The sequence below is a fragment of the Lissotriton helveticus genome, chromosome 11 (genome assembly GCF_964261635.1).
Source record: "Lissotriton helveticus chromosome 11, aLisHel1.1, whole genome shotgun sequence".
NCBI classification, from domain to species: Eukaryota; Metazoa; Chordata; class Amphibia; order Caudata; family Salamandridae; genus Lissotriton; species Lissotriton helveticus.
Genome location: NC_136072.1, coordinates 1,055,294,486 through 1,055,320,603, shown reverse-complemented (window position 1 = coordinate 1,055,320,603; position 26,118 = coordinate 1,055,294,486). Strand labels below are relative to the sequence as shown.

General features: G+C 43.9%; 1 protein-coding gene across 10 annotated transcripts in view; it reads left to right on the top strand.

Annotated features, from left to right (window-relative positions):
* The window catches only part of CLIP1 (CAP-Gly domain containing linker protein 1), a 771,076-nt gene that overhangs the window by 203,771 nt on the left and 541,187 nt on the right, over positions 1-26,118 (top strand). The window lies entirely within an intron of this gene.

Sequence of the window (26,118 nt, the reverse complement as noted above, 5' to 3'; positions counted from 1 at the left end):
GTCCACTCTGATGACTATTTTTGTCCCTCCTCTTGCTCCTTTAATTCTTTCACTGAGCTAACTCCAGACCTTGCGTTAGCTTTGCTACGCAATGTTAAGTCTGGTTCCCCTCTGGACCCTGTCCCGGCCAAAGTCATGGGCATTCTTGCCCCTATTCTAGTGAACCCGTTTCTTTCCATCTGGAATTCCTCTTTGTCACATGGTCATTTTCCCTCAGTTTGGAAACAGGCTAGGCTTGTCCCCATATTGAAAAAACCTGGTGCCGACCCCTTACTTTTTAGCAACTATCGCCCCATCTCGCTTCTGCCTAAACCTGCTAAAATTTTGGAGAAGGTGGTACAGAAACAAGTGGCAGTGTACCTAGAGTCTAACCAGCTGCTTCATGACTCTCAGTCCGGCTTCAGGTCCGGTTTTAGCACTGAGACCGCACTGCTTGAAGTCTCTGAAATTATCAGGGAATCAGTGGATAGGGGCGAGGAGGCCATGTTGGTCCTCCTCGACCTATCCGCGGCTTTTGATACTGTCTCCCATAAAATACTTACCACCCGCCTTCAACAGCTTGGGGTCGGTGGGACAGTGCTGGCATGGATCACCTCTTTCTTGTCTAGTCGCTCTCAAAGGGTCATGATGCACCCTTTTGAATCCGAGGACAAACCTCTCCTGTGCGGAGTGCCCCAGGGCTCTGCTTTGAGTCCACTACTATTTAATGTTTATGTGGCTCCTTTGGCCAAAGTAGTGGAGTCCTGGGGGGTCAGGGTGGTCTCCTATGCTGATGATACTCAGCTTATTTTTTCATTCCGAGACCATTCTGACTCCCTCTTCTCCAATTTTAGAAACTGCCTTGGAAACATCTGTACCTGGATGTCAGCTAATCATCTTGCCCTGAACACCGATAAAACGGAGGTTCTTTTCTTTAGTAAGAAATCTCCCCCTCCTGCAATCCTTTGGTGGCCTCCCATCTTGAATCCCCCTCCCTCTCCTGTGCAGGCAGCTCGCAATCTTGGCTTCACTTTTGACAATTCCTTGTCTGGAAGTGCTCAAGTCAACAAAGTAGTAGGGTCCTGTTTCTCCAAACTACGTATGCTCCGGAAAATCTTTCCTTTCCTCCCTCAATCTTCTCGTAAAACTGTGGTTCAGGCTCTTATCACTACCCATTTAGACTATGCCAACAGTCTATATGCAGGTGCCCCCCTCTACCTTATTGATCGCCTGCAAATAGTCCAAAATGCGGCAGCCCGGCTTATCGGTAACATCCCTGCCCGTACTTCAGTCAGAGCCTATCGACTAGAGCTTCACTGGCTCCCCATTCTACGACGCATTGATTTCAAAATACTGATCCTGACATTTCGGGCTATACATGGAACTGGCCCGTTATATTTGAGAAAGCGTCTCAAAATTTCTGCCTCAGTCAGACATCTCAGATCCAACAATCTGCGTCTGCTGATGGTTCCTAGATTCAAGCTTTCTCGGACTGGCGGCAGATCCTTCACCGTCACTGCCGCCAAGCTCTGGAACGGTCTCCCCCTTGACCTCAGGTTTTGCGAATCTGAGCCTATCTTTCGTCGCAAACTCAAAACCTGGCTGTTCACTAAGCGGTAGGATCGGGCACGATCTATTGCGCTTTCTTAGACCCTCTGTATGATTTGATTCTGGTCTCTCTTTATGGGGATAATCATGTAATTCTAGCGCCGGGACACCTCCGTCGGAGGTAGCTGTGCGCTCTATAAGCTTCAAATAAATAAATAAAATAAATAAATAAAGAAACATGTCGACCTGACCAGAGGGTTGAGATAGCTAGCCATTACCTTTCCTGTCTCTCTATCTCCCCTCCCACTTTTTTAACTAAGGGAACCAGCCACGTCAATAAAGGTCACTGTGGACTGTTTCACCTTGTTTTAAATTCACCACTCCCGCACGACTACACTATTGTTTAGACCCCTCACACGCACTCACCAACTGGCCGGAACAGAAGAACTCCGACAAAGAGCACCTATAAGGTGCTCGTCAGACATTGCAGCGCCAGTCTGACGAGGAGCAGGAGGCCAGTGATGAAGCGTGACATCTAGCTTGCTGGGTGTGTGAGGCTTTCTAGTTCCAATAAGGGAACCCCCCAGTTCCCTGAGCAGATACCCTCCACTCCTAACACACACTTTGCTGTTTTTTCGTTTCTCTTGGGGAACTTTGTACCCTCTGTTGCTATCATCAAAGAATAGGTACCCAGCTACTTGACTGCTGTTTCAAGGTCAAAATTGCAAATATACTGAACTTAAATGACCTATTTGATGTTGAGGCATATTTTGCCTTTGAGGCATACATCATTGAAGACTGTTGAAAGTATCTTTGGCATAGAGACATTCTTCACTGGGCGGCAAACTCTGTGGCATTGGGCTACTACTGCAAAGAAAGCAACTACCACCCATTATTAGAAGATATAAGCTCTCTGTGCTAGTCAGGAAATATTAAGCAAAATACTCTAGTTCTCTAGCCATATTATTAGTGCTGCACTGGATCCCATGCATCTGGCAGCTCGTGGATATTCTCATGACATATCCATGAAACGATCTTCTGGGCTAAAATGGACTGGCCTGAGACTTGATATGCAGCAGCAAATTATAACTCTGCCTTTGGAAGCTGTTGCTTGTGGCATTGTCATTACTTTTTATTGTAATGCAAACACGTTGATTTCTGTTTGAACCGCACTAAATCAGAACCGTCCCAAGGAAGGGGTGGGAGTTGCAGATGGGGCATTATGCTTCAGGCCCCATGCCTCTTAGGGCCCTGTTCTCCTTAAGCAACATTGATTTATAGTTTTGTAATTGCAAACGATCTGCTGTCCTGATTACTGTTGGGGCAGCTTGTATGGCCAGACCACTAGGTAGCACCATACATTGAGTTTTCTCTTTCCCTGAACTACATTGTTTTAACACAATTGCTTCTTATTGCACGTGGCCATAACGGAAGAAGCATCCAGAGAGCCCTGCAGTAAGATTTTGCCCCTCTCCTCACAGTAACCTCTGACAAGTCTGCCACTGTTACTGTCTGTAGTAAAATACTGTCATATAAAATTGTAAAATTAATTAACCTCTTTCCCTGGAAATCATTGTTCAGATCAATTAAGATGAAATGCACCAAATGGTTGCGGATCTGGGGATTTTGATTGATGCTGGGTCTAGAAAATACGTTTTGCTATACCCAATGCACTTCTTATAAAACATGCTAACAGCATATTACACACCTTTTTGGCAGCAACACCAGCCACACGGCATAAACTCATTGTAATATAGAGCACAGAAAGGAAGAGAAGGTAGCTGCTGGGAATCCCACTGCAGCACCATACAATGACTCTTATATTCCCCTTCTTTATCAGATTCCATAGAGATGGACTTCTTGAATCTTCTGAATGAATGGTGCAAGATAATTAGAGAAATGGTGCTGAATATTGTGTAAAATGTTGGCCTTGAATTTTAAGTATCCTTCACCTGCTATTCCGGTGGCATAGTTCCTTTACAACTGAAGCTGGCGTCTCAAAGTCCATATATTTAGCAGTAGAACCCCATCTTTCATCCTAGACGTTGGTGCATGATGGCTGAGCGGGTAGTTACACCAGCAGAGGATGTCCTAGGAAGTTTACAAAGCTAATGGCAGGACCTCCATGGACTGCAATAATAGACTTAAAGTGGTAATTATATTACCACGGATGAGACGTCTTCAGACCCAAAAAAGAGCTGAAGTTACATCTAATGCAGATGCAGATGCAGCAGGGAGACTGGAGCAGCAGAGAAAGTATGACTACGATTTGAAAGAGCCGAATTTTGACACCAGTTTTCCTGGTGAAATTAGTATCTGGACTCCCAAGAATCTTGGCTGGTACTGGCAGCCCATCTCTTCAGATCTCAGTAGTTCCAATTCTACCCCGGCTGTCCTTCTCTCATGAAAAGCAGACTCCAATATGGACACTTTTTATCCATATGACCTAGGAGACCATAAATAACTGTATCTGGAGTTGTCTCAGCCATCACAGTTTTCACTGAATGGAATTCCAAGTTTTCAACCATACTCTCCTGTGTTCGTAGATTGGTCTTCTTGGGCAATATAAGTGTTAAGTTAAAAGTCTGAGAGATTGCTCCAGTCCTTCTCCTGCCTCAGTTTCTGACAGGAATTCAGGTCCTACTTTGTCAGTGCCCATCCAGCCCCAGGTGCGAGTCTTTGAAATGTTTCCTGCAACTTTAGCCAGTCCGTTGGAACGGACCACACTGCTGCTGTGCTTCACCTCATGCAAATAGCTGTGCTTGGCTGATTCGGACACTGATTTGTGTATTAATCCAGATACCAATCTGTATGCTGTGCCAGTAAAAGAGACCGTGAGGACTTTTACCCTTGTCTTCCCTACATGGCGTGTGCTAGTCATCAATTCCAAAGTCTTCCAGCAGGCGTAGGAGATCCTGAACGTGTGTATTCTGTGCCAGGACAACATGTACTGGGCTTCTACAAATGTCAGTTTTTGTCTATGGCAAACTCTAGTGCTCGCTCTGTGGTGGTTTTACGACCACTTCCCTTTCTGGGAAATCTTTGTCCTCCCACATAGACAAGAAAGCATAATGTCTACAAAACAGTCAAGAAAGAATACACTCATCCAGTGGAAGTGGTACCCAGGACTCATGGCCATCATTTGTCTGATTGGGGGTTCCTTTTCGGGAGGATCTTTTGACACAACAGCAGGGCAGGGTCTAGCACCCAGGCCTGCTCAATCTTCACCTCCATGCTTGAAGACTGAGCAGTGTTTGAACATGGTTGATGTCATCTTGGCAGCCAGACACCTCTCCACTAAGTCGATACACACCTGCTATGGCACACATTTGTGGCTTAGTTATAAAACTTGGCAGATAAGACCTGTTTCAGGTCATGGGCACAGTACATTTTTATTTGTCTGCTCTTCTGTTTTTTTGCGGTTGCTGGATCAGTCTTCTTTATTTTAATCACTTACTGCAATTCTTTTTTTGTAAGGTTTGCAATATACATTTCCAGATACTCCTTTCATTACATGTCATTGACACCATAATCTAGTTCTTATGTTTCTCGTATGCAGACCCTTTGAACCTCTACACAACTGTCCATTATGGCTTCTCACCCTCATAACATTTTTCCTCATCGCTATAACATTGGTGCAACATGAAAGTAAGCTGCAAGCCCCCTCTGTCAATCCACTATTCTCTACTTTTTTTCCGGTCAAGTTAGTCCTAAGGACCCTAATCTCCTTTCTTCAGAATGTAGTGACTCATTTTCATGCTAGGCAAATGTCACAATTCTGCCATTCTTTGCTCTGCCTCATCCCTCTAAGGAGGAGGAAAGGCGCCATCGGTTGGATTCTAAAACAGCTCGCAGGTTTTACTTTGAATGTACAAAACCCTGTCGGTGGACTATCAACTCTTTATTGGATTCACTGGAGCGAAAAAGGGCATGGAAGTGTAGAATAGAATCATCTCTCGTTGGATCATGCTCTGTATAAAAACCTGCTACATATTGGCCAAGAAGCAGCTTCCAGAAGGCAGACAGGCTCATTTCACAAGAGCCAAAGCTGCAACTACTGTGTTGGCACGTGGAGTGCCTCTCCTGGATAATTGCCTACATGGGCATCACATCATTAGTTCACAAAGCACTGCTGTATGGATAACCAGGTCTGTCAAGAGGGGCACTTTTCAGGCTCTGGCTTGCAGAACCTGGATGGTATTGGTTTGCTATTTATTCAAACTGTGAGGAATCTGCGTTAGATGTATGCATCACTAGAACAAGTTACTTACCTTTGGTAACACTCTTTCTGGTGGATACTTTATGTAACTGCGGATTCCTCACTGAGACTTCCGTCTTCCCATTCTGTGAACTGGACTCTTTTCCATCTGAAAAGGTCCCAAACTGTAGATATCTGCACAGTGGTCACAGCCAATCCGCTGATGGCCTTTTTGTCTGGAGGTGCAGGCAGCCCAGAGAGCAACTGACATCGGTGCACATGGGTGGATCTTACGTGCGACTCCGCTTGCCACTTCCAAAGTGGAACAACGTCGGCTTGGAGGTGCACAAGACCACCTACTGGCACACATAAATATTGCGAACGATTTTCTGGATCTGGTCTGGTGCCTGTCGAATTTGCAAAAGGTGAGGAATCTGTAGTTAAATAAGAATTCACCAGAAAGAGCATTTTCAAAGGCAAGTAACTTGTTCTTCTTCTTGACTCGGGTGCAGGCTGCCTACACCACAGATGCATCCCTTCCATTTGGGGAGCACATTTGGGCCATTGATTTGCAGGGCTAATTGCCTCCTTGGCAACAAGATTTGCAGATCAGTCTCCTGGAGCAATTGGCCGTCCACTTAGTACTGTGCGATTTTACAAACTCATTTGCAACAAAACAGTACTTACTCAAATAGACAACATGCAGTGTATTAAATCCAAAAGCAAGGAGGCACACAGTCAACCCAGCTCACAAACTGGTGCGGAAGATCTGGCTCTGGGCAGTTCAGCACCAAGTCCTTCTCCTGGCAGAATACTTCCCTGGAAAGGACAACACATTTACTGACCTGTTAGCAGGACACATCAACAAACACATGAAAGAGAGATAAATCCACAAGTACTTTAATGAAACTGCAGTTTCTGGGAGACCCCGAAAGGTTGATATGTTGGCACTGTGCAAAAAAACATAAATAGCCAAAATTTCACCTCCAGGTTCCTGCAAACACAGTCCCTGATGATGCAGGTGAGGAAAATAAGACTGGCACGCTGGAGGATCATCATAATAGCCCTTACATGAGCGAGACAACCATGGTGTTCAGTGATATTAGAAATGTCTATACATCCACGCGAATGGCTACCTCTATAAGCAGACCTTCTTACCCAACATCAGGGTCATTCCCAGCATCCTAATCCCGGGGCACTGAGCCTAGTGATTTGGTCCCTGAGATCTTAGTTTCCTTAAACTTCCTTGTGAATGTATACTACTTCTTATGGAGGCCTATGAGCCTAATCCAAGGGCTTACTACTATATGAATCTTCAAAAGCAACCCGTAGAAACCTTGATGCACTGCATTGTCTGTTACTTATTCTACTTCTACAAACCAGGGCTAGCATACACTTCCATAAAAGTTCACTTACCTGCTGTAATAGAGCACTCGTTTTCTATATCCCATTCAATGTCACTCAACACTTGGATGTACCAATTTTTTGTTCCAACATCAGTTGATTGCAGAAAGGGCTTTACCCCCTGTTATGTGTCAACAGCGCACTTATTACAATATAAAACCAAATTTTTTAGGAGAGTTAACCACATGCTTGCGGTGCAGTTTCCCGCGGTGCGCTGAGTTTTTTTTAAAACCCGCGGTTCATGACGAGCTCAGCTCGTCATGAGTGTACGAGAGGCGTAACTCATGACGAGCTGAGCTCGTCATGAGCATCGAAGGGGTTAAACAGCTCTTGTAAGCTGTTGATAAGCCTCAGTCAGTGAAACCTATTTCACTGGATATTAAGTGCATATTATGCAGACTGTTATTCCAAAGCCAAATGCACACTTCAAGCTGTACCCAGAGCACATTCCACTCGCAAAAAGGGGGCTACTATGGCTTTCCTCTGCAGCAACGAAGTTGCTGACATTTATAGAGCTGTCACATATTATTGTGTGAACATTCATGCCTGCTAAGAAGCACACGCTGGGGAAACTTGTCCCAAAATGTGATTCATACTCCATTTGCAATTGCTCACAAGTTGTAGCATTAGAAGGAAGTGCATTGCTTTTCAGTTTTATGCAAAGCAGGCGATGTACAGCAACACATGCTGCAAACGGGAAACATTATATCCCTGTAACAATCGGTTTGCTGCTTGTAGTGCCATATATTTATAGGTGCCCTTCCAGCCTCCCCAGAAGCAAGCTCATATAAGGGTTTTGGAAATGTGCATTATTTTTTTTTTTTTAAGTTAGAAATGTACACCAGTATGCATTGGCTACCATGCTACTTATTACTAGACCTACTATTACCTGTGTGCAGAAACACAATCTGAGGTGAGGACTGTATTCTGGTGCACTGTGGGTTTTGAGAGAGGGATCATGAGTTGCGGGTCTCCTTGAAATCAAATCTCTTCTTCTAAGAAGAACCGTTTCAACATCCATGCCAGGAGTGCGTAAAACTGAGGTCTATAGCACTACGAACTGTAGACCGATTGTTACAGATAAGCAATGGTCTCCTTCTTGCAACAGATAGCACTTGGGCTGTCTCCAAGCTGGAGCATCCACAACATAAGCACAATGAAGTGTAATGTTTCTGCACTCTGCCGTTATCTGTCGTGTGGGTGGCTCCATTTGACCCAAAAGCATAGTCCTTACCTAGAAACGTCCTTCCTCACCTTTCAGTCGCACCCAACAACCCTTCCATCAACCAAATGGCAGAGCTCAGGAAGAACAAATTAGCATCCCCTTTCTAAAAGAGTTTTTTTGAGTTTATAAAGGCAGCCCCATCTCTAGCCCCCTCAATTCAATGTCTGACTCTCAACCCTCGAGCCACAGGAATACAGGCAATACACTTACAGCTGGCTACCTGGGAATGCTGCTCTCATCCTCCATCTTGTGTGCTACCTAACCAGGGTCATCCAAAATGGATCCCACTGCCTTCAATACTGAGACTCATACCTTCACAGATTTCCACTACTATTTGTGGACTACACACATGCTATGCTGATGGACTAGACATACACACAGGATGGTAACGTCAGGTTCTTGGTTTCAAATAACATTGGAGTTTTACAAAAGAGGATCAGTGGACCACACTCTCACTGACAGATAAAAACAGTCTAGTCAGCTATAAGATAAATAAACACAGCACGCTACTGCCACCATTTTATGTGCTAAATACTGGATGGGTGCAAAAAGAACAGTTGATGGACAGAATGCAGAACAATGTCATACATTCACTCCAGTACAGAGATCTGGGCCTAAATCCATCGTTTTGTTGCTCACAATGCCATTCCAGTTTGAACCCAGCCATATGCAAATCAGTCTCGACCCTGTGCCTCATGGGAACAGTCCAGCCCGAACTGCCAAGCCAGATCTTCCCTGGACTGGAGACAAGCATCCTAGGACCGGTTTCGGGGTTTCATCCCTCATCATTCAGGATAGCTTGACTTACTTTGGCATGGAGAGCACAGGACCCACGTCTGGCAATACCCATCCCACTCGGGGTGATAAATGCAAAAAGAACAGTTGATGGACAGAATGCCGAACAATGTCATACATTCACACCAGTACCGAGATCTGGGCTTAAATCCATCGTTTCTTTGCTCACAATGCCATTCCAGTTTGAACCCAGCCATATGCAAATCAGTCTCGACCCTGTGCCTCATGGGAACAGTCCAGCCCGAACTGCCAAGCCAGGTCCTCCCTGGACTGGAGACAAGTATCCTAGGACCGGTTTCGGTGTTTCACCCCTCATCAGCCAGGATAGCTTGACTCCAGTGGCATGGAGAGCACGGGACCCACCTATGGGCATACACGTCCCACTCGGGGTGACAAATGCAAAAAGACCGGGACAGTAGTCATCAGTCCACTCTGAGGGCACACTTAGTGCTCCCCCTCCCCTCCAGGTCACAGGACAGGTTCTGGACCTTGCATTGTGAGGGACAGTCCTAGACCTCTGCATACACACTAGATTAGCATGGTGCCAGGGCTAGAGACAAAAGTCTGAATATAAGATACATTAGCAGTTGAGGGGTGTATACCTGTATGCATGCAGGGGACAAACCTATCCAAACACTGCTTCATGGAGGTGACAACAAGATAGTTAACAGTCTGACCAAGCCACTAGTGGCACTATTTAGGACACCTACCCCTCCTGGCCTACTTGAGGATTCACAGAATGTTGGCCACCACCCAGACTCTGCAGCATTTTCTAACCAGTTAGACAGTTTCTTTCTGCTGGTTTGAAGACGTCAGTGTACTAGATACTGGTGCTCCTTATGCCAAGCTTCCCAGTTGGTCCTTGCTCCTCCTTCACGCAATTTATTGAGATATTCACAATCCTGTTTCAGTCTTTTCATCCTTGGTCCTGTCCACTGAATAATGGGCCAGTGAGGGCTTCAAGGAAGGAAAGTTTGTGTGATGGGTGGCCTGGAGAATGAATCAATAAAAGCCACTTGATGTTATTAATCTTGTTAAACTAGTATAAGCATCCACCTTAGTGAAACATATGCTGTGGTGTTGCTGTGCTGCCTGTGAATTACATGTTGTTATGTACCAGATCTTCAAATTAAGAGCATTTTATGGAAGATATTGGTTTCCACTTTTTAATTTGTCTTGAGGCTCCCTCTTGTTAATAACCCGTAAAACATTTTGAAGGTTTAACCGTATAAATGTAATACTTGAATTGTAAGTACTATTAAATGTGATTGATGTAGTTAGTTAAGCTCAAAATTTAACAATGAAGAGCTTTTTAAGTTGATGGGAGGCTGGTATGGCCATTGATTTCCATGCTTCTTTCGCCACTCTACAACCTCTGGTCTAATCCACTATCAAAGTCTTGCCTTTTTCTTAACATCTTACTATGACCAAAGAAGTGAATGTTATGTGCAGCACATGTTCGACTGCTTCTGCTGCTGATCCAGCCTTTCTTCTGGAATTATTGTCTCTGCCGTTGTCTCCACTAGAATTGACTATGAACGCTGATTTTAGATCAGCCTCCTTCAACGCTTACAGAACATTCAAAATGTGGTAGTTATTATCATTACTGGTGGTAGTTTCATTCATCATATTTCTCTAGTACTGGTTGCCATGCATTCGATTTGTTTTAGACCAGTTAACTTGAACGCTCTTCCTGTGATACAAAGGTGTTTCCATCAATCAGGCCTTACTTTTTCCTTAAATACATTCTGCACCAAAACGTTATTGCCTGTTTTGCTTTGCTTATCAGGAATCTTCGGATGAGGGTGCAATGCTTCAAAAATGTCTATTTCTGAGATGCTTTCATGATATGCTTTCTCGTAACTACTTCTTGGATTCTTTTTCAATGTTACTTTCTAATAACCTGTTTCAAAGTCTCAATTCCTTTTCAAAGTCTCAATTCCTTTTGTGAGTGCTCCTGCCTTTCAGTTTGATGGCACTTACTTGCAAGTGTCAGATTCTCTAGTAACACATATTGAAAATTATATGAATTTTTGAAATGTTTGAACTGTAAATGCCTAATATAGTCGAGCCTTTTAGACAGTGCACAAAAAATCTGGATTCACTAACCCCTTCCTGTTTTCCCTCTTTTTGACAGTTTATAGATCCATACTTGATAGATGGAACATTAAAACACTTACTCAATTCACAAAAATGCTTTGGGGGCTCATCTGTGGTAGGAAAGTGCTATATGAATGCTACAGTAAGGTACAACACAGGACATTCCGGTGATAGATAATTCAATAGTAGTTCTTAACCAAAAAAAGATAAGTGAATTTGGACCGCATCAATTGTCATCTTTGTTTTTCACTCTGTGATTTGCTCTACATCAAGTCACCTTTCGAGAAGATGAAGTTATTCCCAAGATTTCTTCAGTGCTGAAGATAAATCCGAATATGGCATTACGGTGTAGACTTAAATTTGAGGAAATTATTCTTTTTTCTTTGCTTGGAGACATTTAGCTATTCTGTAATGACAATATTGTATTGACTTCAATGTTCTAGAGAAGTTCTTGAGTCTGCAGTGCTGCTAAGAAGACCAATGTGTTAGAACCACAAGACGTCCTTTATATTTTACTTGACTGTTGTAAAATACAAATCTAAGGCCTCAAATTTTGATTCGCGAATGTTTATCTTTCCACATCAAACAGTGGTGATGGCCCATGTTGAAACTGTTATCCCCGCTTTACAGCCAGAAGACTGGTGTTAAAACCTAATGAATGGAAGAGCCGACAGAGAATAAAATGGTTATTTGACTTTTGTTGAGCTCTTTCAAATGTTAATTTGTTGTCCCCAGGCTTCATACACTGTAAAATATATGCCGGATCCTGAAATACAGCCTCCAGATTAAAAGGATTAAATATTGACTGTAGAGTGAACCTCAGGCTCTCTGTTAGCCACATTCAAAATAATTTATTCATCTATAGGCAATAGGCTAAAGTTGTATTCTACAACTATGGAACTTTCATAAATTCATGTGTGTGAAATATTCCCCTTTGTGGGGCTGCAAATCCCTGGTAGTTCAAAATAGCAGTGAACATTTGTTAAAATGGCCATAGGCCTAAGAATAATGTTTATTCAACAGTGCATTCCACTCATTACGGATCACCCACATTTTAGTCAATGAGGGGAATGCAAGGAACACTCTCACTCCCCCTAAATGCCACCATAGCTCTAATTCTGTACTTCAGCTCGAGTGTGTGTGTGTCCCTGGACAGAGTTGTGCTCTATCTGATGCTTAAACCACAGAAGAATCATGGGCACTGGATGAGCCCACAGGTCCAGCTTTACCTACTACATCTTAGTGTTTTATTGGGAATGTTTCTTTCTGTGCCAGTTGAGGCTTCAGTGACAATGCCAAACTCTCCTCAGGAGAAGAAATCTCTTTTCAAAGTCTTGTCATCTTGTAGATTGAAGAAATTATGGAATGAACTGCATTTTAAATGCATTCACTACTTTTATCCAAAACATAATACATACAAATCCAACTTCTGTAATCCGTTTGCTTCAAAACTGAGGAAGATGTATAGCATTATTCTTCTAACAGCACAAAAGAGATCTCCCTTCCACAGATGATTCTACGAGAAGTGCCCCTCCAGCAACTTCTGCTAAAAAAAGATGTAGAGGAGGAAACAATTTGACATTCTGAAGGTGTTCACTAAGGAAGCATTTGTAAAATGATCTTCTGCAAAATGTCAGTCAGTCAGCCTCTTTACTTGCAAAATGGGGTGAAAACCACTGTGGCAGATGTGTTGGTGCCTTGCCTTCATAAACTGCGGTCTACGAGCAAAATCTTTTGGTGCGTGAAAGCACAGTCGGTGGGCACCTCTTCCTAGATGGTCATGTTGTTGTTGGCTACCTCCTTGATGGTAGTCATCTAGTCGATGACCTTGTTGGCAGTTACATCGTCAACAGGCATCAAATATAGCTCCATTAGTTCCAGGAAACTTGGATTTTGACGACATTGCAGTACCCCAGTCGCTTTGATGCCTTTGAGCTTCACACAGCACCCTTCGCCCTTCGCCCTATGTTTTTGAAGCAGCTTCTTGCCCATAATTTGGATACAGAGGATGAAGAAGACTTAGAAGATGTCCATTCAAGCAGGGACCAGACTAAGTCTGAATCCCCACTCCGTGTTTGTCTCCACGGTTGAGCTGCTTTATACTGCCCCCAGAGCAAGATTGCGACTTAATGGCACGCTTTCTGATAGCTTCCCTCTTTCCCGGGGTACTAGACAGGGATGCCCCCTGTCCCCCCTATTATATATTTTGGCCATGGACCCATTGGTGCGACACTTTCAGGAGCGCCACTTGCACCGCGGGCTCCAGTTCCGGACGGGTCCGTTACTCGTCTCCCTCTACGCAGATGATACCATTCTATATGTCAGGTCTCCGGAGACCAACCTGTCGCCCTTGCTGCTTGAGGTGGAACGCTTTGGGAAGTACTCCGGCCTTCGTATTAACTGGCATAAATCTGACATCTTTCCGCTCACCCCCTCCACTGCCCGCTGGGACTGCCCGTTCCCGCTTGAGTGGAATACTGACTCGGTGAAGTATCTGGGTATCCACATACATCTGGACACGGTATCCATGATTCGTCTCAATTACGGACAGGCGTTAGACTTTCTAGAGGATAATCTCGCGCGTTGGATTCGCCTCCCTCTTTCGATGGCCGGCCGTATCGCCATAATTAAAATGATTATACTTCCCCGTTTTTTGTACTTATTTAATAACATACCGATCCCGCTCACTCAGGTCTTTTTCACCCAACTACGCTCTCTGTTGTTGCGTTTAGTGTGGGGGGATAAAAATCCTCGAGTTTCTTGGCGCACCCTGACGCTGCCTTATGAACGGGGTGGCTTTGGAGTGCCAGACTTTTATATTTATTACCTAGTCGCGCAGTGCGCCTATGCACATCCTTGGTTCCATCCAGACGCTCGGATCCCATATTTGAGACCTGAGGCGGACTTGGTACTACCACTTACCCTCAACTCGATATTGCCCAAAGGCGTACCCCGAGACCCACTTGACATACAAACTGTGTCCACTACATCATGGGCCTGGTTGCAGTTGCGTAGACTGCTCCAGTTATACGTGCTGTACTCCCCGGCGCTTCCATTGCCAAACCCACACTGGCTCCCCATCACCGCGGAGGCAGTGGTCCGCAGAACGTTGTCCAAATACCAGCTCGCCACAATAGGGGATCTGTTCCCGGACGGCCATGTTTTTTCGGTGTCCGAGGATCCGCGATTTGCGGACCGGACGTTCATGGACTCCTTTGTCCTGACCAGGGTGAGGTCCATGCTTAGAGCACAGTTTCCCTCGTTCCCACTGCCGCCAGATGACATGGCAGCACTGACTTTTCTACTCCAGTCACAAACAGGAGCCCACATGGTCTCCAGGTTGTATGGACTCTGTGTGGCGGCCCTTCCTGCTTCGGACGCGAAAGTTCGTGCGGCATGGGAACTTGATCTGGGTGGCCCCATCACGGACGCCCAATGGGATGCCTGTTGCCGCTCCACTAAAGAGGTATCTGTCAACAGTAGACATAAGCTAATACATTTAAAAATTTTGAGCCGACTATACTTCACACCGGCGCTGGCCCACAGAATTGACCCGAACAGGCCTCATCACTGCCCTAAATGCAAAGCTCCACATGCCGATTTTGCACACCTCACATGGACCTGTCCGAAACTGCACACCTACTGGCTACAGGTGCACCACATCTTGGGCGACATTTTAGAATGCGAATTGCAACACAAGCCGGAAATTGCACTGCTTGGCTATGTCGCTGAGTTCCCCCGGACCACGCGTAAGCTTGCTGCCATAGGTTTCTTGCTGGCGAAGAGGGAAGTTGCTTTACTTTGGGGGTCCAGGCGAATCCCTGATTCCAAGTCTTGGATGCGCAGCCTTGCCCAATGCAATACCAATAGCGTAGAATACTCCACGCAGGTCCCAACAGCCTCACGCCCGATCGACATCTGGGGCCCATATCGACAGTATCTTAGCAAGATTACACGGGATGCACACTCCCAAGCTGCTAGCTCTATTGTCCCGGAAGGGGTGGGCTAGGTGGTTTTGGTTACCCTAGCGTGCGCTAAACATTGCGTTCCACAGTACTTGGCGTGTACACACTCTCGGAAATGGGTATGCATGAGCTGCTGGTTTTGGATTGCATGCTGGTTGGGGCCGAGATGTTTCCCTCCTCTGTTTCCTTGCATACCTTGCCCCGGCTGAAATGGTTGCTTCACCCTAATCTTACATTTGTCGTTTTACCCACCCTCGCCTGCCTGCGCCTATGCTAATTCCATTTTCCTTGTCAATTGATGTGTTGCTCGCCGCTCTCTCTATCGCGAAGGCTCATTCATTTTCGTTCTGTTTGAAAAAGGTTATATCTCTTTGTATCATCATTCCGCGTGTGCAATTTTCCCTCAGATATGGAAAAGTGAAAATGAGACTTTAGAATGTGTTACACTGCTTGTAAATGTCATTGGTCCAGTCCTCCATTTGCTTCCTTTGAATAATGACCGCTAACGTTTTCATTGTAAACAGTTTACTGTGTAATTGTATGCTTGCACGGACCAATCTGATGCTAATAAAGAGATTTAAAAAAAAAAAAAAGTCTGAATCCCCACTCTGAGTGTCATCATGGAGATTAAGATTATTATGATGACTGAGGATGTTATGAAGATTATGAACTCGCTTACAAATGGTACTGTCCTGGTGGCAGATACAAACCCATTGAATCGCGGGTGGAGAACGTTTCTGTGGATGTCTTTGACATTCCAGCAAATAATGGAGGATTTGTCTGCAAAACTGGAGGCTACAGCCCTGCCCCAATGGCAGCCTATGCCTTCTGTCAGTCACTCCTATTGGATATTATATCCTCATTTGGCACCCCTACTTCCACCTCAGCAGCCTCTGTTTTCACACCAACTTCCTCTCCTCCATACAGCAACGTATGCCACCACATTCACCTACAGCATCACAGTTATTTGTATCCATTAGTCCAGAGGACATGTGTATTATCGCCGAGACTGAGAGCAGAGTTGCCTCATGATGTGGAGGATGGACAGCCAGAATATTTATCTGAATCAGAAGCCAGTGAGGGCAACAAAGTTCAAACTACAGAACACTGTGAAGAGGTTCGCACAACAGGCAACCCTCTGGAGACACCTACTCTGGCTGATGGCCCGCTGGACTACTTATCCAAGTTTCATGCCCTTCAGAGAAAGCTGCGAAGAAGTTTTACCTTCCCATGACATCAGCAGAACAACCATGTTTCTTGTATGATTTTAAGAAATCATCTAAAACTTCACAAATACTATTTCTATCCTTCACTTGGGTTTGTGAATGTGGGTAGAGCTTTTATGGATGATAGCCCTGGTTACTGTGTTTTTCTCACATTTTGGTATATTGTACACTGAATATCGCCCACCCCTGCATCACTGGCCATCCATGCTCGGACTCTGTTATTGCTGTCTCCTCAGCATTATCTTACTACACGATCACATGCATCACCGCTTCAAGCAAAAGAGTTAGCTTCATGGCTGCATCGTCTCAGTGCAGCCAATGGTCTTGCAGTCTTTAGCCGATAAAAACAGCAGACGTGGAATGAAATTTCCCATCTTCTAGCTCTCCTTCCAAAAGACAAATGGAACTCGCCGAAAGAGAATAGAATCAACAGTGTGAAGTTTGAATGCCTTATCAGTAGTTATTGGTACAGCCATGGATTTGTCCACTGTAGACTTTAACCAGCTAGTGGGAGCAGCAGTTCTTTGTTGATAACAATGGTTGAACAGCACTTTGTTTCTCTCCGAGGTGCAGTCGAAAGTGCTGGATAGGCTGTTTGATGGCCAGACAATGTTTGGCAAGCACGTAGATGGTGTAATGGGGGGCGTTTAAAACAGTAAGGACACAGCATGCTCCCAGCATGTGCTACAATTTTACAAGCCCTTTGGATTTTGAGGATCCAAGAGAACACAGTTGAACAGAGGAGTTTCAGCACTGAGAATATGGTCAATATGTCAGTCCCAAAATGATTAAGGATTCATCACACCTCAGTGACAACAATCTTGAAGAAAAAGACGAGCTGGGCAGGCTTGTGGCTAAAAACCTATACACAAAATTGACTTTCTATTGCTGCTGGCCACATGCTCTCCATCCAATGGAAGGGCAACATTTTGATTTTCCTGTGGAATAGGAGAAAAACCCTTCAGAGTATTAGGTATTATAATGCATTGAACAACCCTAGAGCGTTTGCAGACACCACTACATTGACAGTCAGTTTTTATGAATCGCCTTTCTCATAGGTGTGATTGAGAAGGTGCACAAGTATCCGCACAATAAAGAAAATCGGTGGCAGGAGAGCCATCGTGGATCTTCAGAACTTAAATACCACCCAAAAATCACATTTATTCCAGAGGGTCACACTTCAGGAGGCCCTCTCTTATACAGATAAGGGCAATTACTGACATTCCTTGACTTCCAGGATGCTTATTTACATTCCTTTGCCTATTCATTGAAACCACAGACTGTATCTGAGATGTTTCTTGGTCAGACAGATGGCGTTAGCCTCGTGTGACGACAAGGTGTTGATTCCTTGCCACTGAAAGCATGTTTGGGTTTGGTGGAAAATGTCATGAAGTCTTACAAAAGACCTAACTTTTAGAGTCTGCATCATAAAGTAGTAATGCCAACAAATGTGTTCAGTGGCCATTGTCTTTGAGCTTCAGGCAATTTGTCTGGTTCTTCAAGCATTTTTTCTACGCTTGCTGAAGAGCACTGTCCTGATCTGGATGGAAAACATTCATTCAACAGATTATATATTGAAGCAAGGCAGAACAAAATCTCAGCTCCTTTCAGAGGACGCCCGTCAGCTCTGGGACTGGGTGAAAGCCAACATCGTTAATCTGAAAGCAGAACAATTTTGAGGTGTCTGCATAACAATCAAGCAAATGGTCTCAGCAGGTCTCTCTTGAAGTTTCACGAGTGGGAGCTGTTTCAGCAGCTGTTTATATTCTAGGGTCATTCCCACAAGATCGGTTTGTGACTTGGTACAGTAAGAATGCTTGCTTTTTGCCAGCAAGCATTACTAACTTGGAAACCAAGGCCAAGCGTTTTCGAAGAGTTGGTTCAACAGTTTTGCATATACTTTCCACTGCTTCCCCTGGTCCTGAATTGCTCACAACAAGGTGAGATAGGAGCTATGGAATATGATGTAGGTCTTTACTGGGTGGGCGATATTGGATTGGTACACTGATTTTTCTTGTCCCTCCAGCTCTCCTCCTGCTCCGTTGAAAATCACCCATCCAGGGCTCCACTACAGGCAAATGTGTCATCACAATCTGAAGTCTCAGAACCTCAAAGCCTAACTTCTGATGACCTTAGAGTTGGGTCACCTGGTAAGTCTACGTGACTTTGGGGATGCTTTGACACACACATATGCACCATCAACTTCTAGGACATTCAGTGCAAAGTAGAAAAGCTTATTTATCTTTTCTGCTGAAGGAAGTCTAAAACCGATTTCTGTGCAGCCCATTAACTGTTGGCATATGTTATTTCATCTTGCCAAATCCAGTTTCTAGTATGCTTTGTCGAAGTCCATCTGCCTGCAGCTTCCAAATGCAGACATTTTTCTACTAGACCGTCTTTGCTTTCCAAAGGATTATTAAACAATTTACGAAAGAGCTATTTCAAACTTAACCTCCAGTAAGGCAGTCACCAGTTCCCTAGGAACTCAACACTGTTCTTTAATGCCTAAAGTAAGCACATTTTCAATCCATTCACCAAGCAGGGCTGAAGTCCCCCTCTTGGAAAATTGCACTGCTTGCTGCCTTGATCACTTCTCAAAGAATGGGTGACCTGTACACACTAGCTATTAAGAAACCCTTCTTGCACTTCTCACAGGATAAGGAGGTATTGTGTCCAAATCCAAAGTGTATGCCAAAGGTACCTTCTGAGCTCCACTGACCCAGTGGTTCTCTGTTCTAAATGCTACCTACACTGTAAAAGATCTTTTTGTATGTGCGCAGGTGTTTGAATTTCAACCTTGATAAAATAATGGATGCAATACAAACTGACCAGATGTCCTTCAGTCGGCTTGTAAATGGCTGCCCCCTCGAAAAGCAGACTGTTGAGGTATCTTTAGCGTTGTCACAAAAAGGCAAGAGAGCAAGGTAAATTGATGGCATACTCCACCGGAGGCATTTCTTCAAAGTTTTGTTTGCAAGAATACCGCTGCACAACATCTGTTTAGCTGCGATCTTGCAGAGCAGGCATATGTTTATCAAGCACTACCGCCTGGATAAGGATGTAGTGGCAAATTCTTCAGTAGGACAATTTGTTCTGTGCAATCTTTGTATAAGGGGAGCCTGCTTTCTTCTTTCTAATGTACTATGTGCTGCTAGCTATTGTAATTCAATTATGTGCATCCATGAAAGATCCAATACTGGACAAGAAACAAGTTACCTTTAACTACAGTTCTGCAGCCTTGGTATCTTTTGTTAAATTCACATGTGACTCAACCGCCTCATCGGTCAAAGGCTCACTTCTTGATCCCTTTTTCCGTTGTACTTAGAAAACCGGGAACGGTGAAGGCCTGTAGAGGAATTACCCTTCACATAAGTTACAAGGCTTGTCTCATTTAAGAAGCAAAAATGAAATGTGTTTCTGACATTGGTGCCCACTGAAGCGGTGTGAGTGCTAGCACACAAATGACATGATAAAGGATTTAGGTGAAGGCGCTGACTTCAAACCTGGTAACAAGCAGTTAATGTCACTTAAGAAGTTCCTCCACAATGTCAAGGATTCTTGTAGCAGCCCGGGATATATCAAGAAGTTTATCCTGACAGTCCTGCCAGGATCTATCTATGCCCTTCTTAGGGTCTCTAATATACTTGGCCAGGAATATGCCATCAATGTCAGGGGTTATTGTTACCCTGTAATCGAGAGACGGGCGGAGGCACTCCTCGCCCATAGGTGCATACAAACCTCCTTGTCAAAGGGCTTCCAAAGCCTCCTATCCACGTGTGTGGCTACCTTTTCGGCCGGCGACCACTCGGCTCATTGGGGTCGAGCATGTCGGAGGGTTTCTCATAAGACATGTTCCCCAAAGTAGCATAGCTGTCAGGCATCTTAGGGGTAGGCGAAGGTCGCCATGGTATACTGCCCATGTTTGGCTCCGAAGCAGAGCACGAGGGGTAATCCACCCCATCCAGGGGGGTTCGGTGGGGGAAAAGGGCCCTGTGTCAACAGGTTGACTGCCTCAGGGTCAAGGCATGGGTACTGGTAAAGGTTCTGACTCCAGAGATTGAGCATGGTCCATAAAGGCCTGTTTCAGTCTCACAGAAGCGTCCAGGGCAGCGCCGAGTTCATGGTCCAGTTTGCGCTTCACTTCTGCATGGGCTGGTCAGGTGCCCCATAGGTAGAGGGATCTGGGTCCCAAAAAGGTCTTTCCTCCAGGGGAGGTGTTTAAAACAGCGTTTTGCAATCTGAAGCAGCTTCTGCTCCAGGGGCGCCACCACCTATGACACTGCCTTCATGATAAATGCATTGATAAACTCACATACGTTATCATCGACGGAGAGGTAGGTAATACCGTCCTCGTTCATATAATTCTCCTCAATGTCGCTCATAATGGTGAATAAATAGAAGCTTGGGCATCTCCCAATTTATGGTCAGGGCAAATCAACATTTGGGAGTTTCGCAACTTACTTTAACAATCCACATGGCCACTCTGGGTCCAATCCTGGGACACCACTCCTCCCCTTAGTTATATTGGGTCAGTAAGTTGAATCTGTGTCCCACCGTGTGCACTAGGAGCCCGAGCTCTTCTTTTTATAGAGAAATCCAGACCCCAGCGTGACCTAATAACACTGCAGGCGATTGAGAAGATTTTAAGCTCATCTAATCCCCAGGGGCTCCCGGCCGGCCGCGCTGTTTGAATGAAGTTACAAGTAAGTTCGCCCGTCAGGGAGTAGAGACACGCTGAAACACGCGGGAAAACAGTATGCGGCACCCTCCGACGGTCGGAGCACCGCACGTGCCTCACGTCGCAGCTGGCCATGTGTAAGAAGGAAGGAGAAAGCCGATGCGTTCCCGTGGCTGTGCTGTAAAACAAACAAGCATTATGTGCAGTTATACCTTAAAAGCATTAACAAGCACAAACACCAAATCATGAAATAAAGAAGCCTGAAGCCGGAGGCACTTAGCTCAGGCTGCTGGAGCAGCGAAGAAAGAGGAGGCAGCAATGGCGACAAGGGACTATCAAGAGGGTGCCTGGCTGTGGGTTGGATGAACTGTTTGGTTTCACTTTTTCCCAGTGGTTAATGGGAACTGAAGTCCTGTTTATATATGTCTTGACATGGCTGCTGTAAATAAAAGTGAAGAAAGTACAGCGTAATCCTCGCCTCCGGTCCTGGCATAAGTAACTTATTTGCTCTGTTAGACAAGATCATCAAGCAATTGTCCTTATCGTATTATCCTTCACATAAGTTCCAAGACTGGTTTCATTAAAAAGGCGAAAAGTAAATGTGTTTCTGGCCTTGATGCCTACTGAAGTAGTGTGTGAATGGTGACACACAAATGACACTTGATAAATGATTTACATGACTGCAAACCTAGTATCAAGCGATTTATGTTACCTACGAAATTCCATTAATTTCGATAACATATCTGTTATATATCACTGCAAGACTGATAGCAAGTAGTTAAGACTACCCAAATAGTTTCATCAGATGGGTAATACACCTGTTATTTACAATAATATGCCATTGCTAGTGTGTTAAGAAAGAATGAAGGGTGCCCACGTATTTCTGTTGTGTTATGCAATACTTTTTGTTTACTGTCCTGCGTCACTGACCACTTGCTAACAATCAGTCGGGGTAACACAAATAGCTTTGTTGAGTTGTATGAAACATGTAATAAACAGTGCGATGCCTGTTAAATGCTGATTACAAGCCCTGAGGGTTACCCAATAGTTTGTCTGAGTTGCGTGATTTCGGTTATTAACAATGTTACATCAATGAACGACTGATGGCAAGCACAGATACACAGATAGTTCTCTTGAACTGAGCTTTACTTTCTAATAATGGTGCTGCTACATCAGTGAAAAACTGATAACAAGCGTTCAAGGTTTCGCATATAGTTCTCTTGAGTTGAGTGATCACCTACTAACAACAGTGGGACCTCAGTTAAATACTTATAACAGTCTGGATTACACAAGCAGGCAAGTGTACGAAAATAGCTGTTTATTTGAGTGATACCTGCAAACAGCAGCGCTACGTCAGTGAAAGAATGAAAACAAGCAGTCATTACACAGTAGTTCTGTAGAGTTGAATGATACCTGTTATTAACAGTGCTATGCCAATGAAAGACTGATATCAGGCAGTCAGTGTTACACAAATAGTAAGTGAAAGACAGCTTACAAGCAATCAAGGTTTCACAGATAGCTCCGCTAAGTTGAGTGATATCTGCTAACAGTCCTACGTCAGTGAAGGAGTGATACCAAGCAATCGAGGTTATGCCAATAGTTTGTTTGAATAATAACTACCTACAACAGTGAATGTCTGAAAACAAGCAATCAAGGTTACACAAGCAGTTCTGTTGAATCGAGTGATATCTGCTACTGAAGGTGCTACATCAGTAAAGGACTGATAACACAAGTCAATATTGCACAGGAGTACTGCAGAGTTGAATGATACCTGTTAACAGTGCCGCGCCAGTCAAAGACATGTATCAAGCAGTGAAAGTTATACGTATAGTCCGTTGAGTTGAGTGTTACCTACTAACAGTGCTACATCAGCTAAAGGCGGATAACAACCAGTTTAGATTACACAGATAGGTGTGCCTGTTATTGACAGTTCGTCATCAGTAAAAGACTGATCTCAAGTAGTGAAGGTTATACATAGTATGTTGAGTTGAGTGTTAGCTACGAACAGTGCTGCGTCACTGAAGGACCGATAACAACATGTCAAGGTTATACAAATAGTTCTGTTGAGTAATATCTAGAAACGACAGTGAAGGACGGATTAAAAGCAGTTAAGATTACACAGATAGTTATGCCTGTTATTTATAGTTCTACATCAGTAGCCGACGGATCTCAAGCAGTGAAGGTTATACATATAGTTCAGTTGAGGAAAATTTCTGACAACAGTGCTACTACGTCAGTGAAAGACTGATAGCAAGCAATCGAGGTTACACTAATAGTTTGTTTGAGTACTAACTACCAACAACATTGCTACAACTGTGAATGTCTGAAACAAGCAATCAAGGTTACACAAGCAGTTCTGTTGAGTTGAGTGATACCTGCTAACGACAGTGCTACCTCAGTAAAGGACTGATAACAGAAGTCAGTATTGCACAGGATTTCTGCGGAGTTGAATGATACCTGTTAACAGTGCCCCACCAGTCAAAGACATGTATCAAGCAGTGAAAGTTATACGTATAGTCCGTTGAGTTGAGTGTTACCTACTAACAGTGCTACATCAGTGAAAGGCTGATAACAAGCAGTTTAGATTACACAGATAGTTCTGCCTGTTATTGACAGTTCGTCATCAGTAAAAGACTGATCTCAAGTAGTGAAGGTTATACATATAGTCTGTTGAGTTGAGTGTTAGCTACGAACAGCACTGATTCACCGAAGGACCGATAACAACATGTCAAGGTTATACAAATAGTTCTGTTGAGTAATATCTAGAAACGACAGTGAAGGACGGATTAAAAGCAGTTAAGATTACACAGATACGAGACAATTGTAAGGCAATCACAAATGCTTAGGACAAGGAACCTTGGTTTCGTTTCAGTGTACCTATCCCAAGTCAGGGTATTATATGGCTGAAACCTTCTTTTCTTCTGTAATGGAAATTTTAGATTTGTGGAATTTATGATTATTTTAAAGATATGATGTGTCATTTTTTATGATTCCTTCACTGTACATGACATTTTATTATCGGTGTTGAATTTTTAGCTGTGTTTTAAAATTCTGTTTTATAATTCCTTATTCTGTAAAATGCTTTTATGATAAATCTTTTATCGAATAAAGCTTATCTATACTATACGATTACACAGATAGTTCTGCCTGTTATTGATAGTTCTAGACCAGTAACAGACGGATCTCAAGCAGTGAAGGTTATACATATAGTTCAGTTGAGAAAAATGTCTGACAACAGTGCTACTACGTCAGTGAAGGACTGATAGCAAGCAATCGAGGTTACACTAATAGTTTGTTTGAGTAATAACTACCAACAACATTGCTACAACTCTGAATATCTGAAACAAGCAATCAAGGTTACACAAGCAGTTCTGTTGAGTTAAGTGATACAGTGAAGGACTGATAACAGAAGTCAGTATTGCACAGGATTTCTGCGGAGTTGAATGATACCTGTTAACAGTGCCGCGCCAGTGAAAGACTTGTATCAAGCAGTGAAGATTGTACGTATAGTTTCGTTGAGTTGAGTGTTACCTACTAACAGTGCTACATCAGTGAAAGGCTGATAACAAGCAGTTAAGATTGCACAGATAGGTCTGACTGTTATTGACCTTTCTACATCAGTAAAAGACTGATCTCATGCAGTGAAGGTTATACATATAGTCTGTTGAGTTGTGTGTTACCTACTAACAGTGCTACATCAGTGAAGGACTGACAACACGTCAAGGTTATACAAATAGTTCTGTTGAGTACTGTCTAGAAACGGCAGTGAAGGACTGATTACAAGCAATCAAGGTTACACCAATAGTTCGTTTGAGTAATAACTAACAACAACAGTGCTACAACAGTGAATGTCTGAAACAAGCCATCAAGGTTACACAAGCAGTTCTGTTGAGTCGAGTGATATCTGCTACCGAAGGTGCTACATCCGTAAAGGACTGATAACAGAGGTCAATATTGCACAGGAGTACTGCAGAGTTGAATGTTACCTGTTAACAGTGCCGCGCCAGTCAAAGACATGTATCAAGCACTGAAGATTGTACATATTGGCTGTTGAGTGTTACCTCAGTGAAAGGCTGATAACAAGCAGTTACGATTACACAGATAGTTCTGCCTGTTATTGAAAGTTCTACATCAGTGAAAGACTGATCTCAAGCAGTGAAGGTTATATATATATATATAGTTCTGTTGAGTAAAATATCTGACAACAGTGCTACGTCAGTGAAGGACTGATTACAAGCAATCGAGGTTACACCAATAGTTCGTTTGAGTAATAACTACCAACAAAATTGCCACAACAGTGAATGTCTGAAACAAGCAATAAATGTTACACAAGCAGTTCTGTTGAGTTGTGATACCTGCTAACGACAGTGCTACGTCAGTAAAGGACTGATAACAGAAGTCAATATTGCACGGGAGTACTGCAGAGTTGAATGATACCTTTTAACAGTGCCGCGCCAGTGAAAGACATGTATGAAGCAGTGAAGATTGTACATATAGTTTCGTTTCGTTGAGTGTTACCTACTAACAGTGCGACGTCATTGAAATGCTGATGACAAGCAGTCGAGTTTACACAGATAGTTCTGTTGAGTTGAGTGATACCTGCTAACGACAGTGCTACCTCAGTAAAGGACTGATAACAAAAGTCAATATTGCACCGGAGTACTGCGGAGTTGAATGATACCTGTTAACACTGCTGCGCCAGTAAAAGACATCTATCAAGCAGTGAAGATAGTACATATAGTCCGTTGAGTGGAGTGTTACCTACTAACAGTGCTGCGTTACTGAAGGACCTACAACAAGCAGTAGAGTTTACACATATAGTTCTGTTGAGTTGAGTGATGCTTGTTAATAACAGTGCCAGCTCAGTGGAAGAGAGGTAGCAAGAGGTCAAGTTTACACAAGTGGCAACAGTGTGCCCCTCTGTGTGAACAGTATGACCACAAGTGTAGAGAGCAGTTTTACTTCAGTCAGATAACTCTACTCAGTTGGATGTAGGGTGA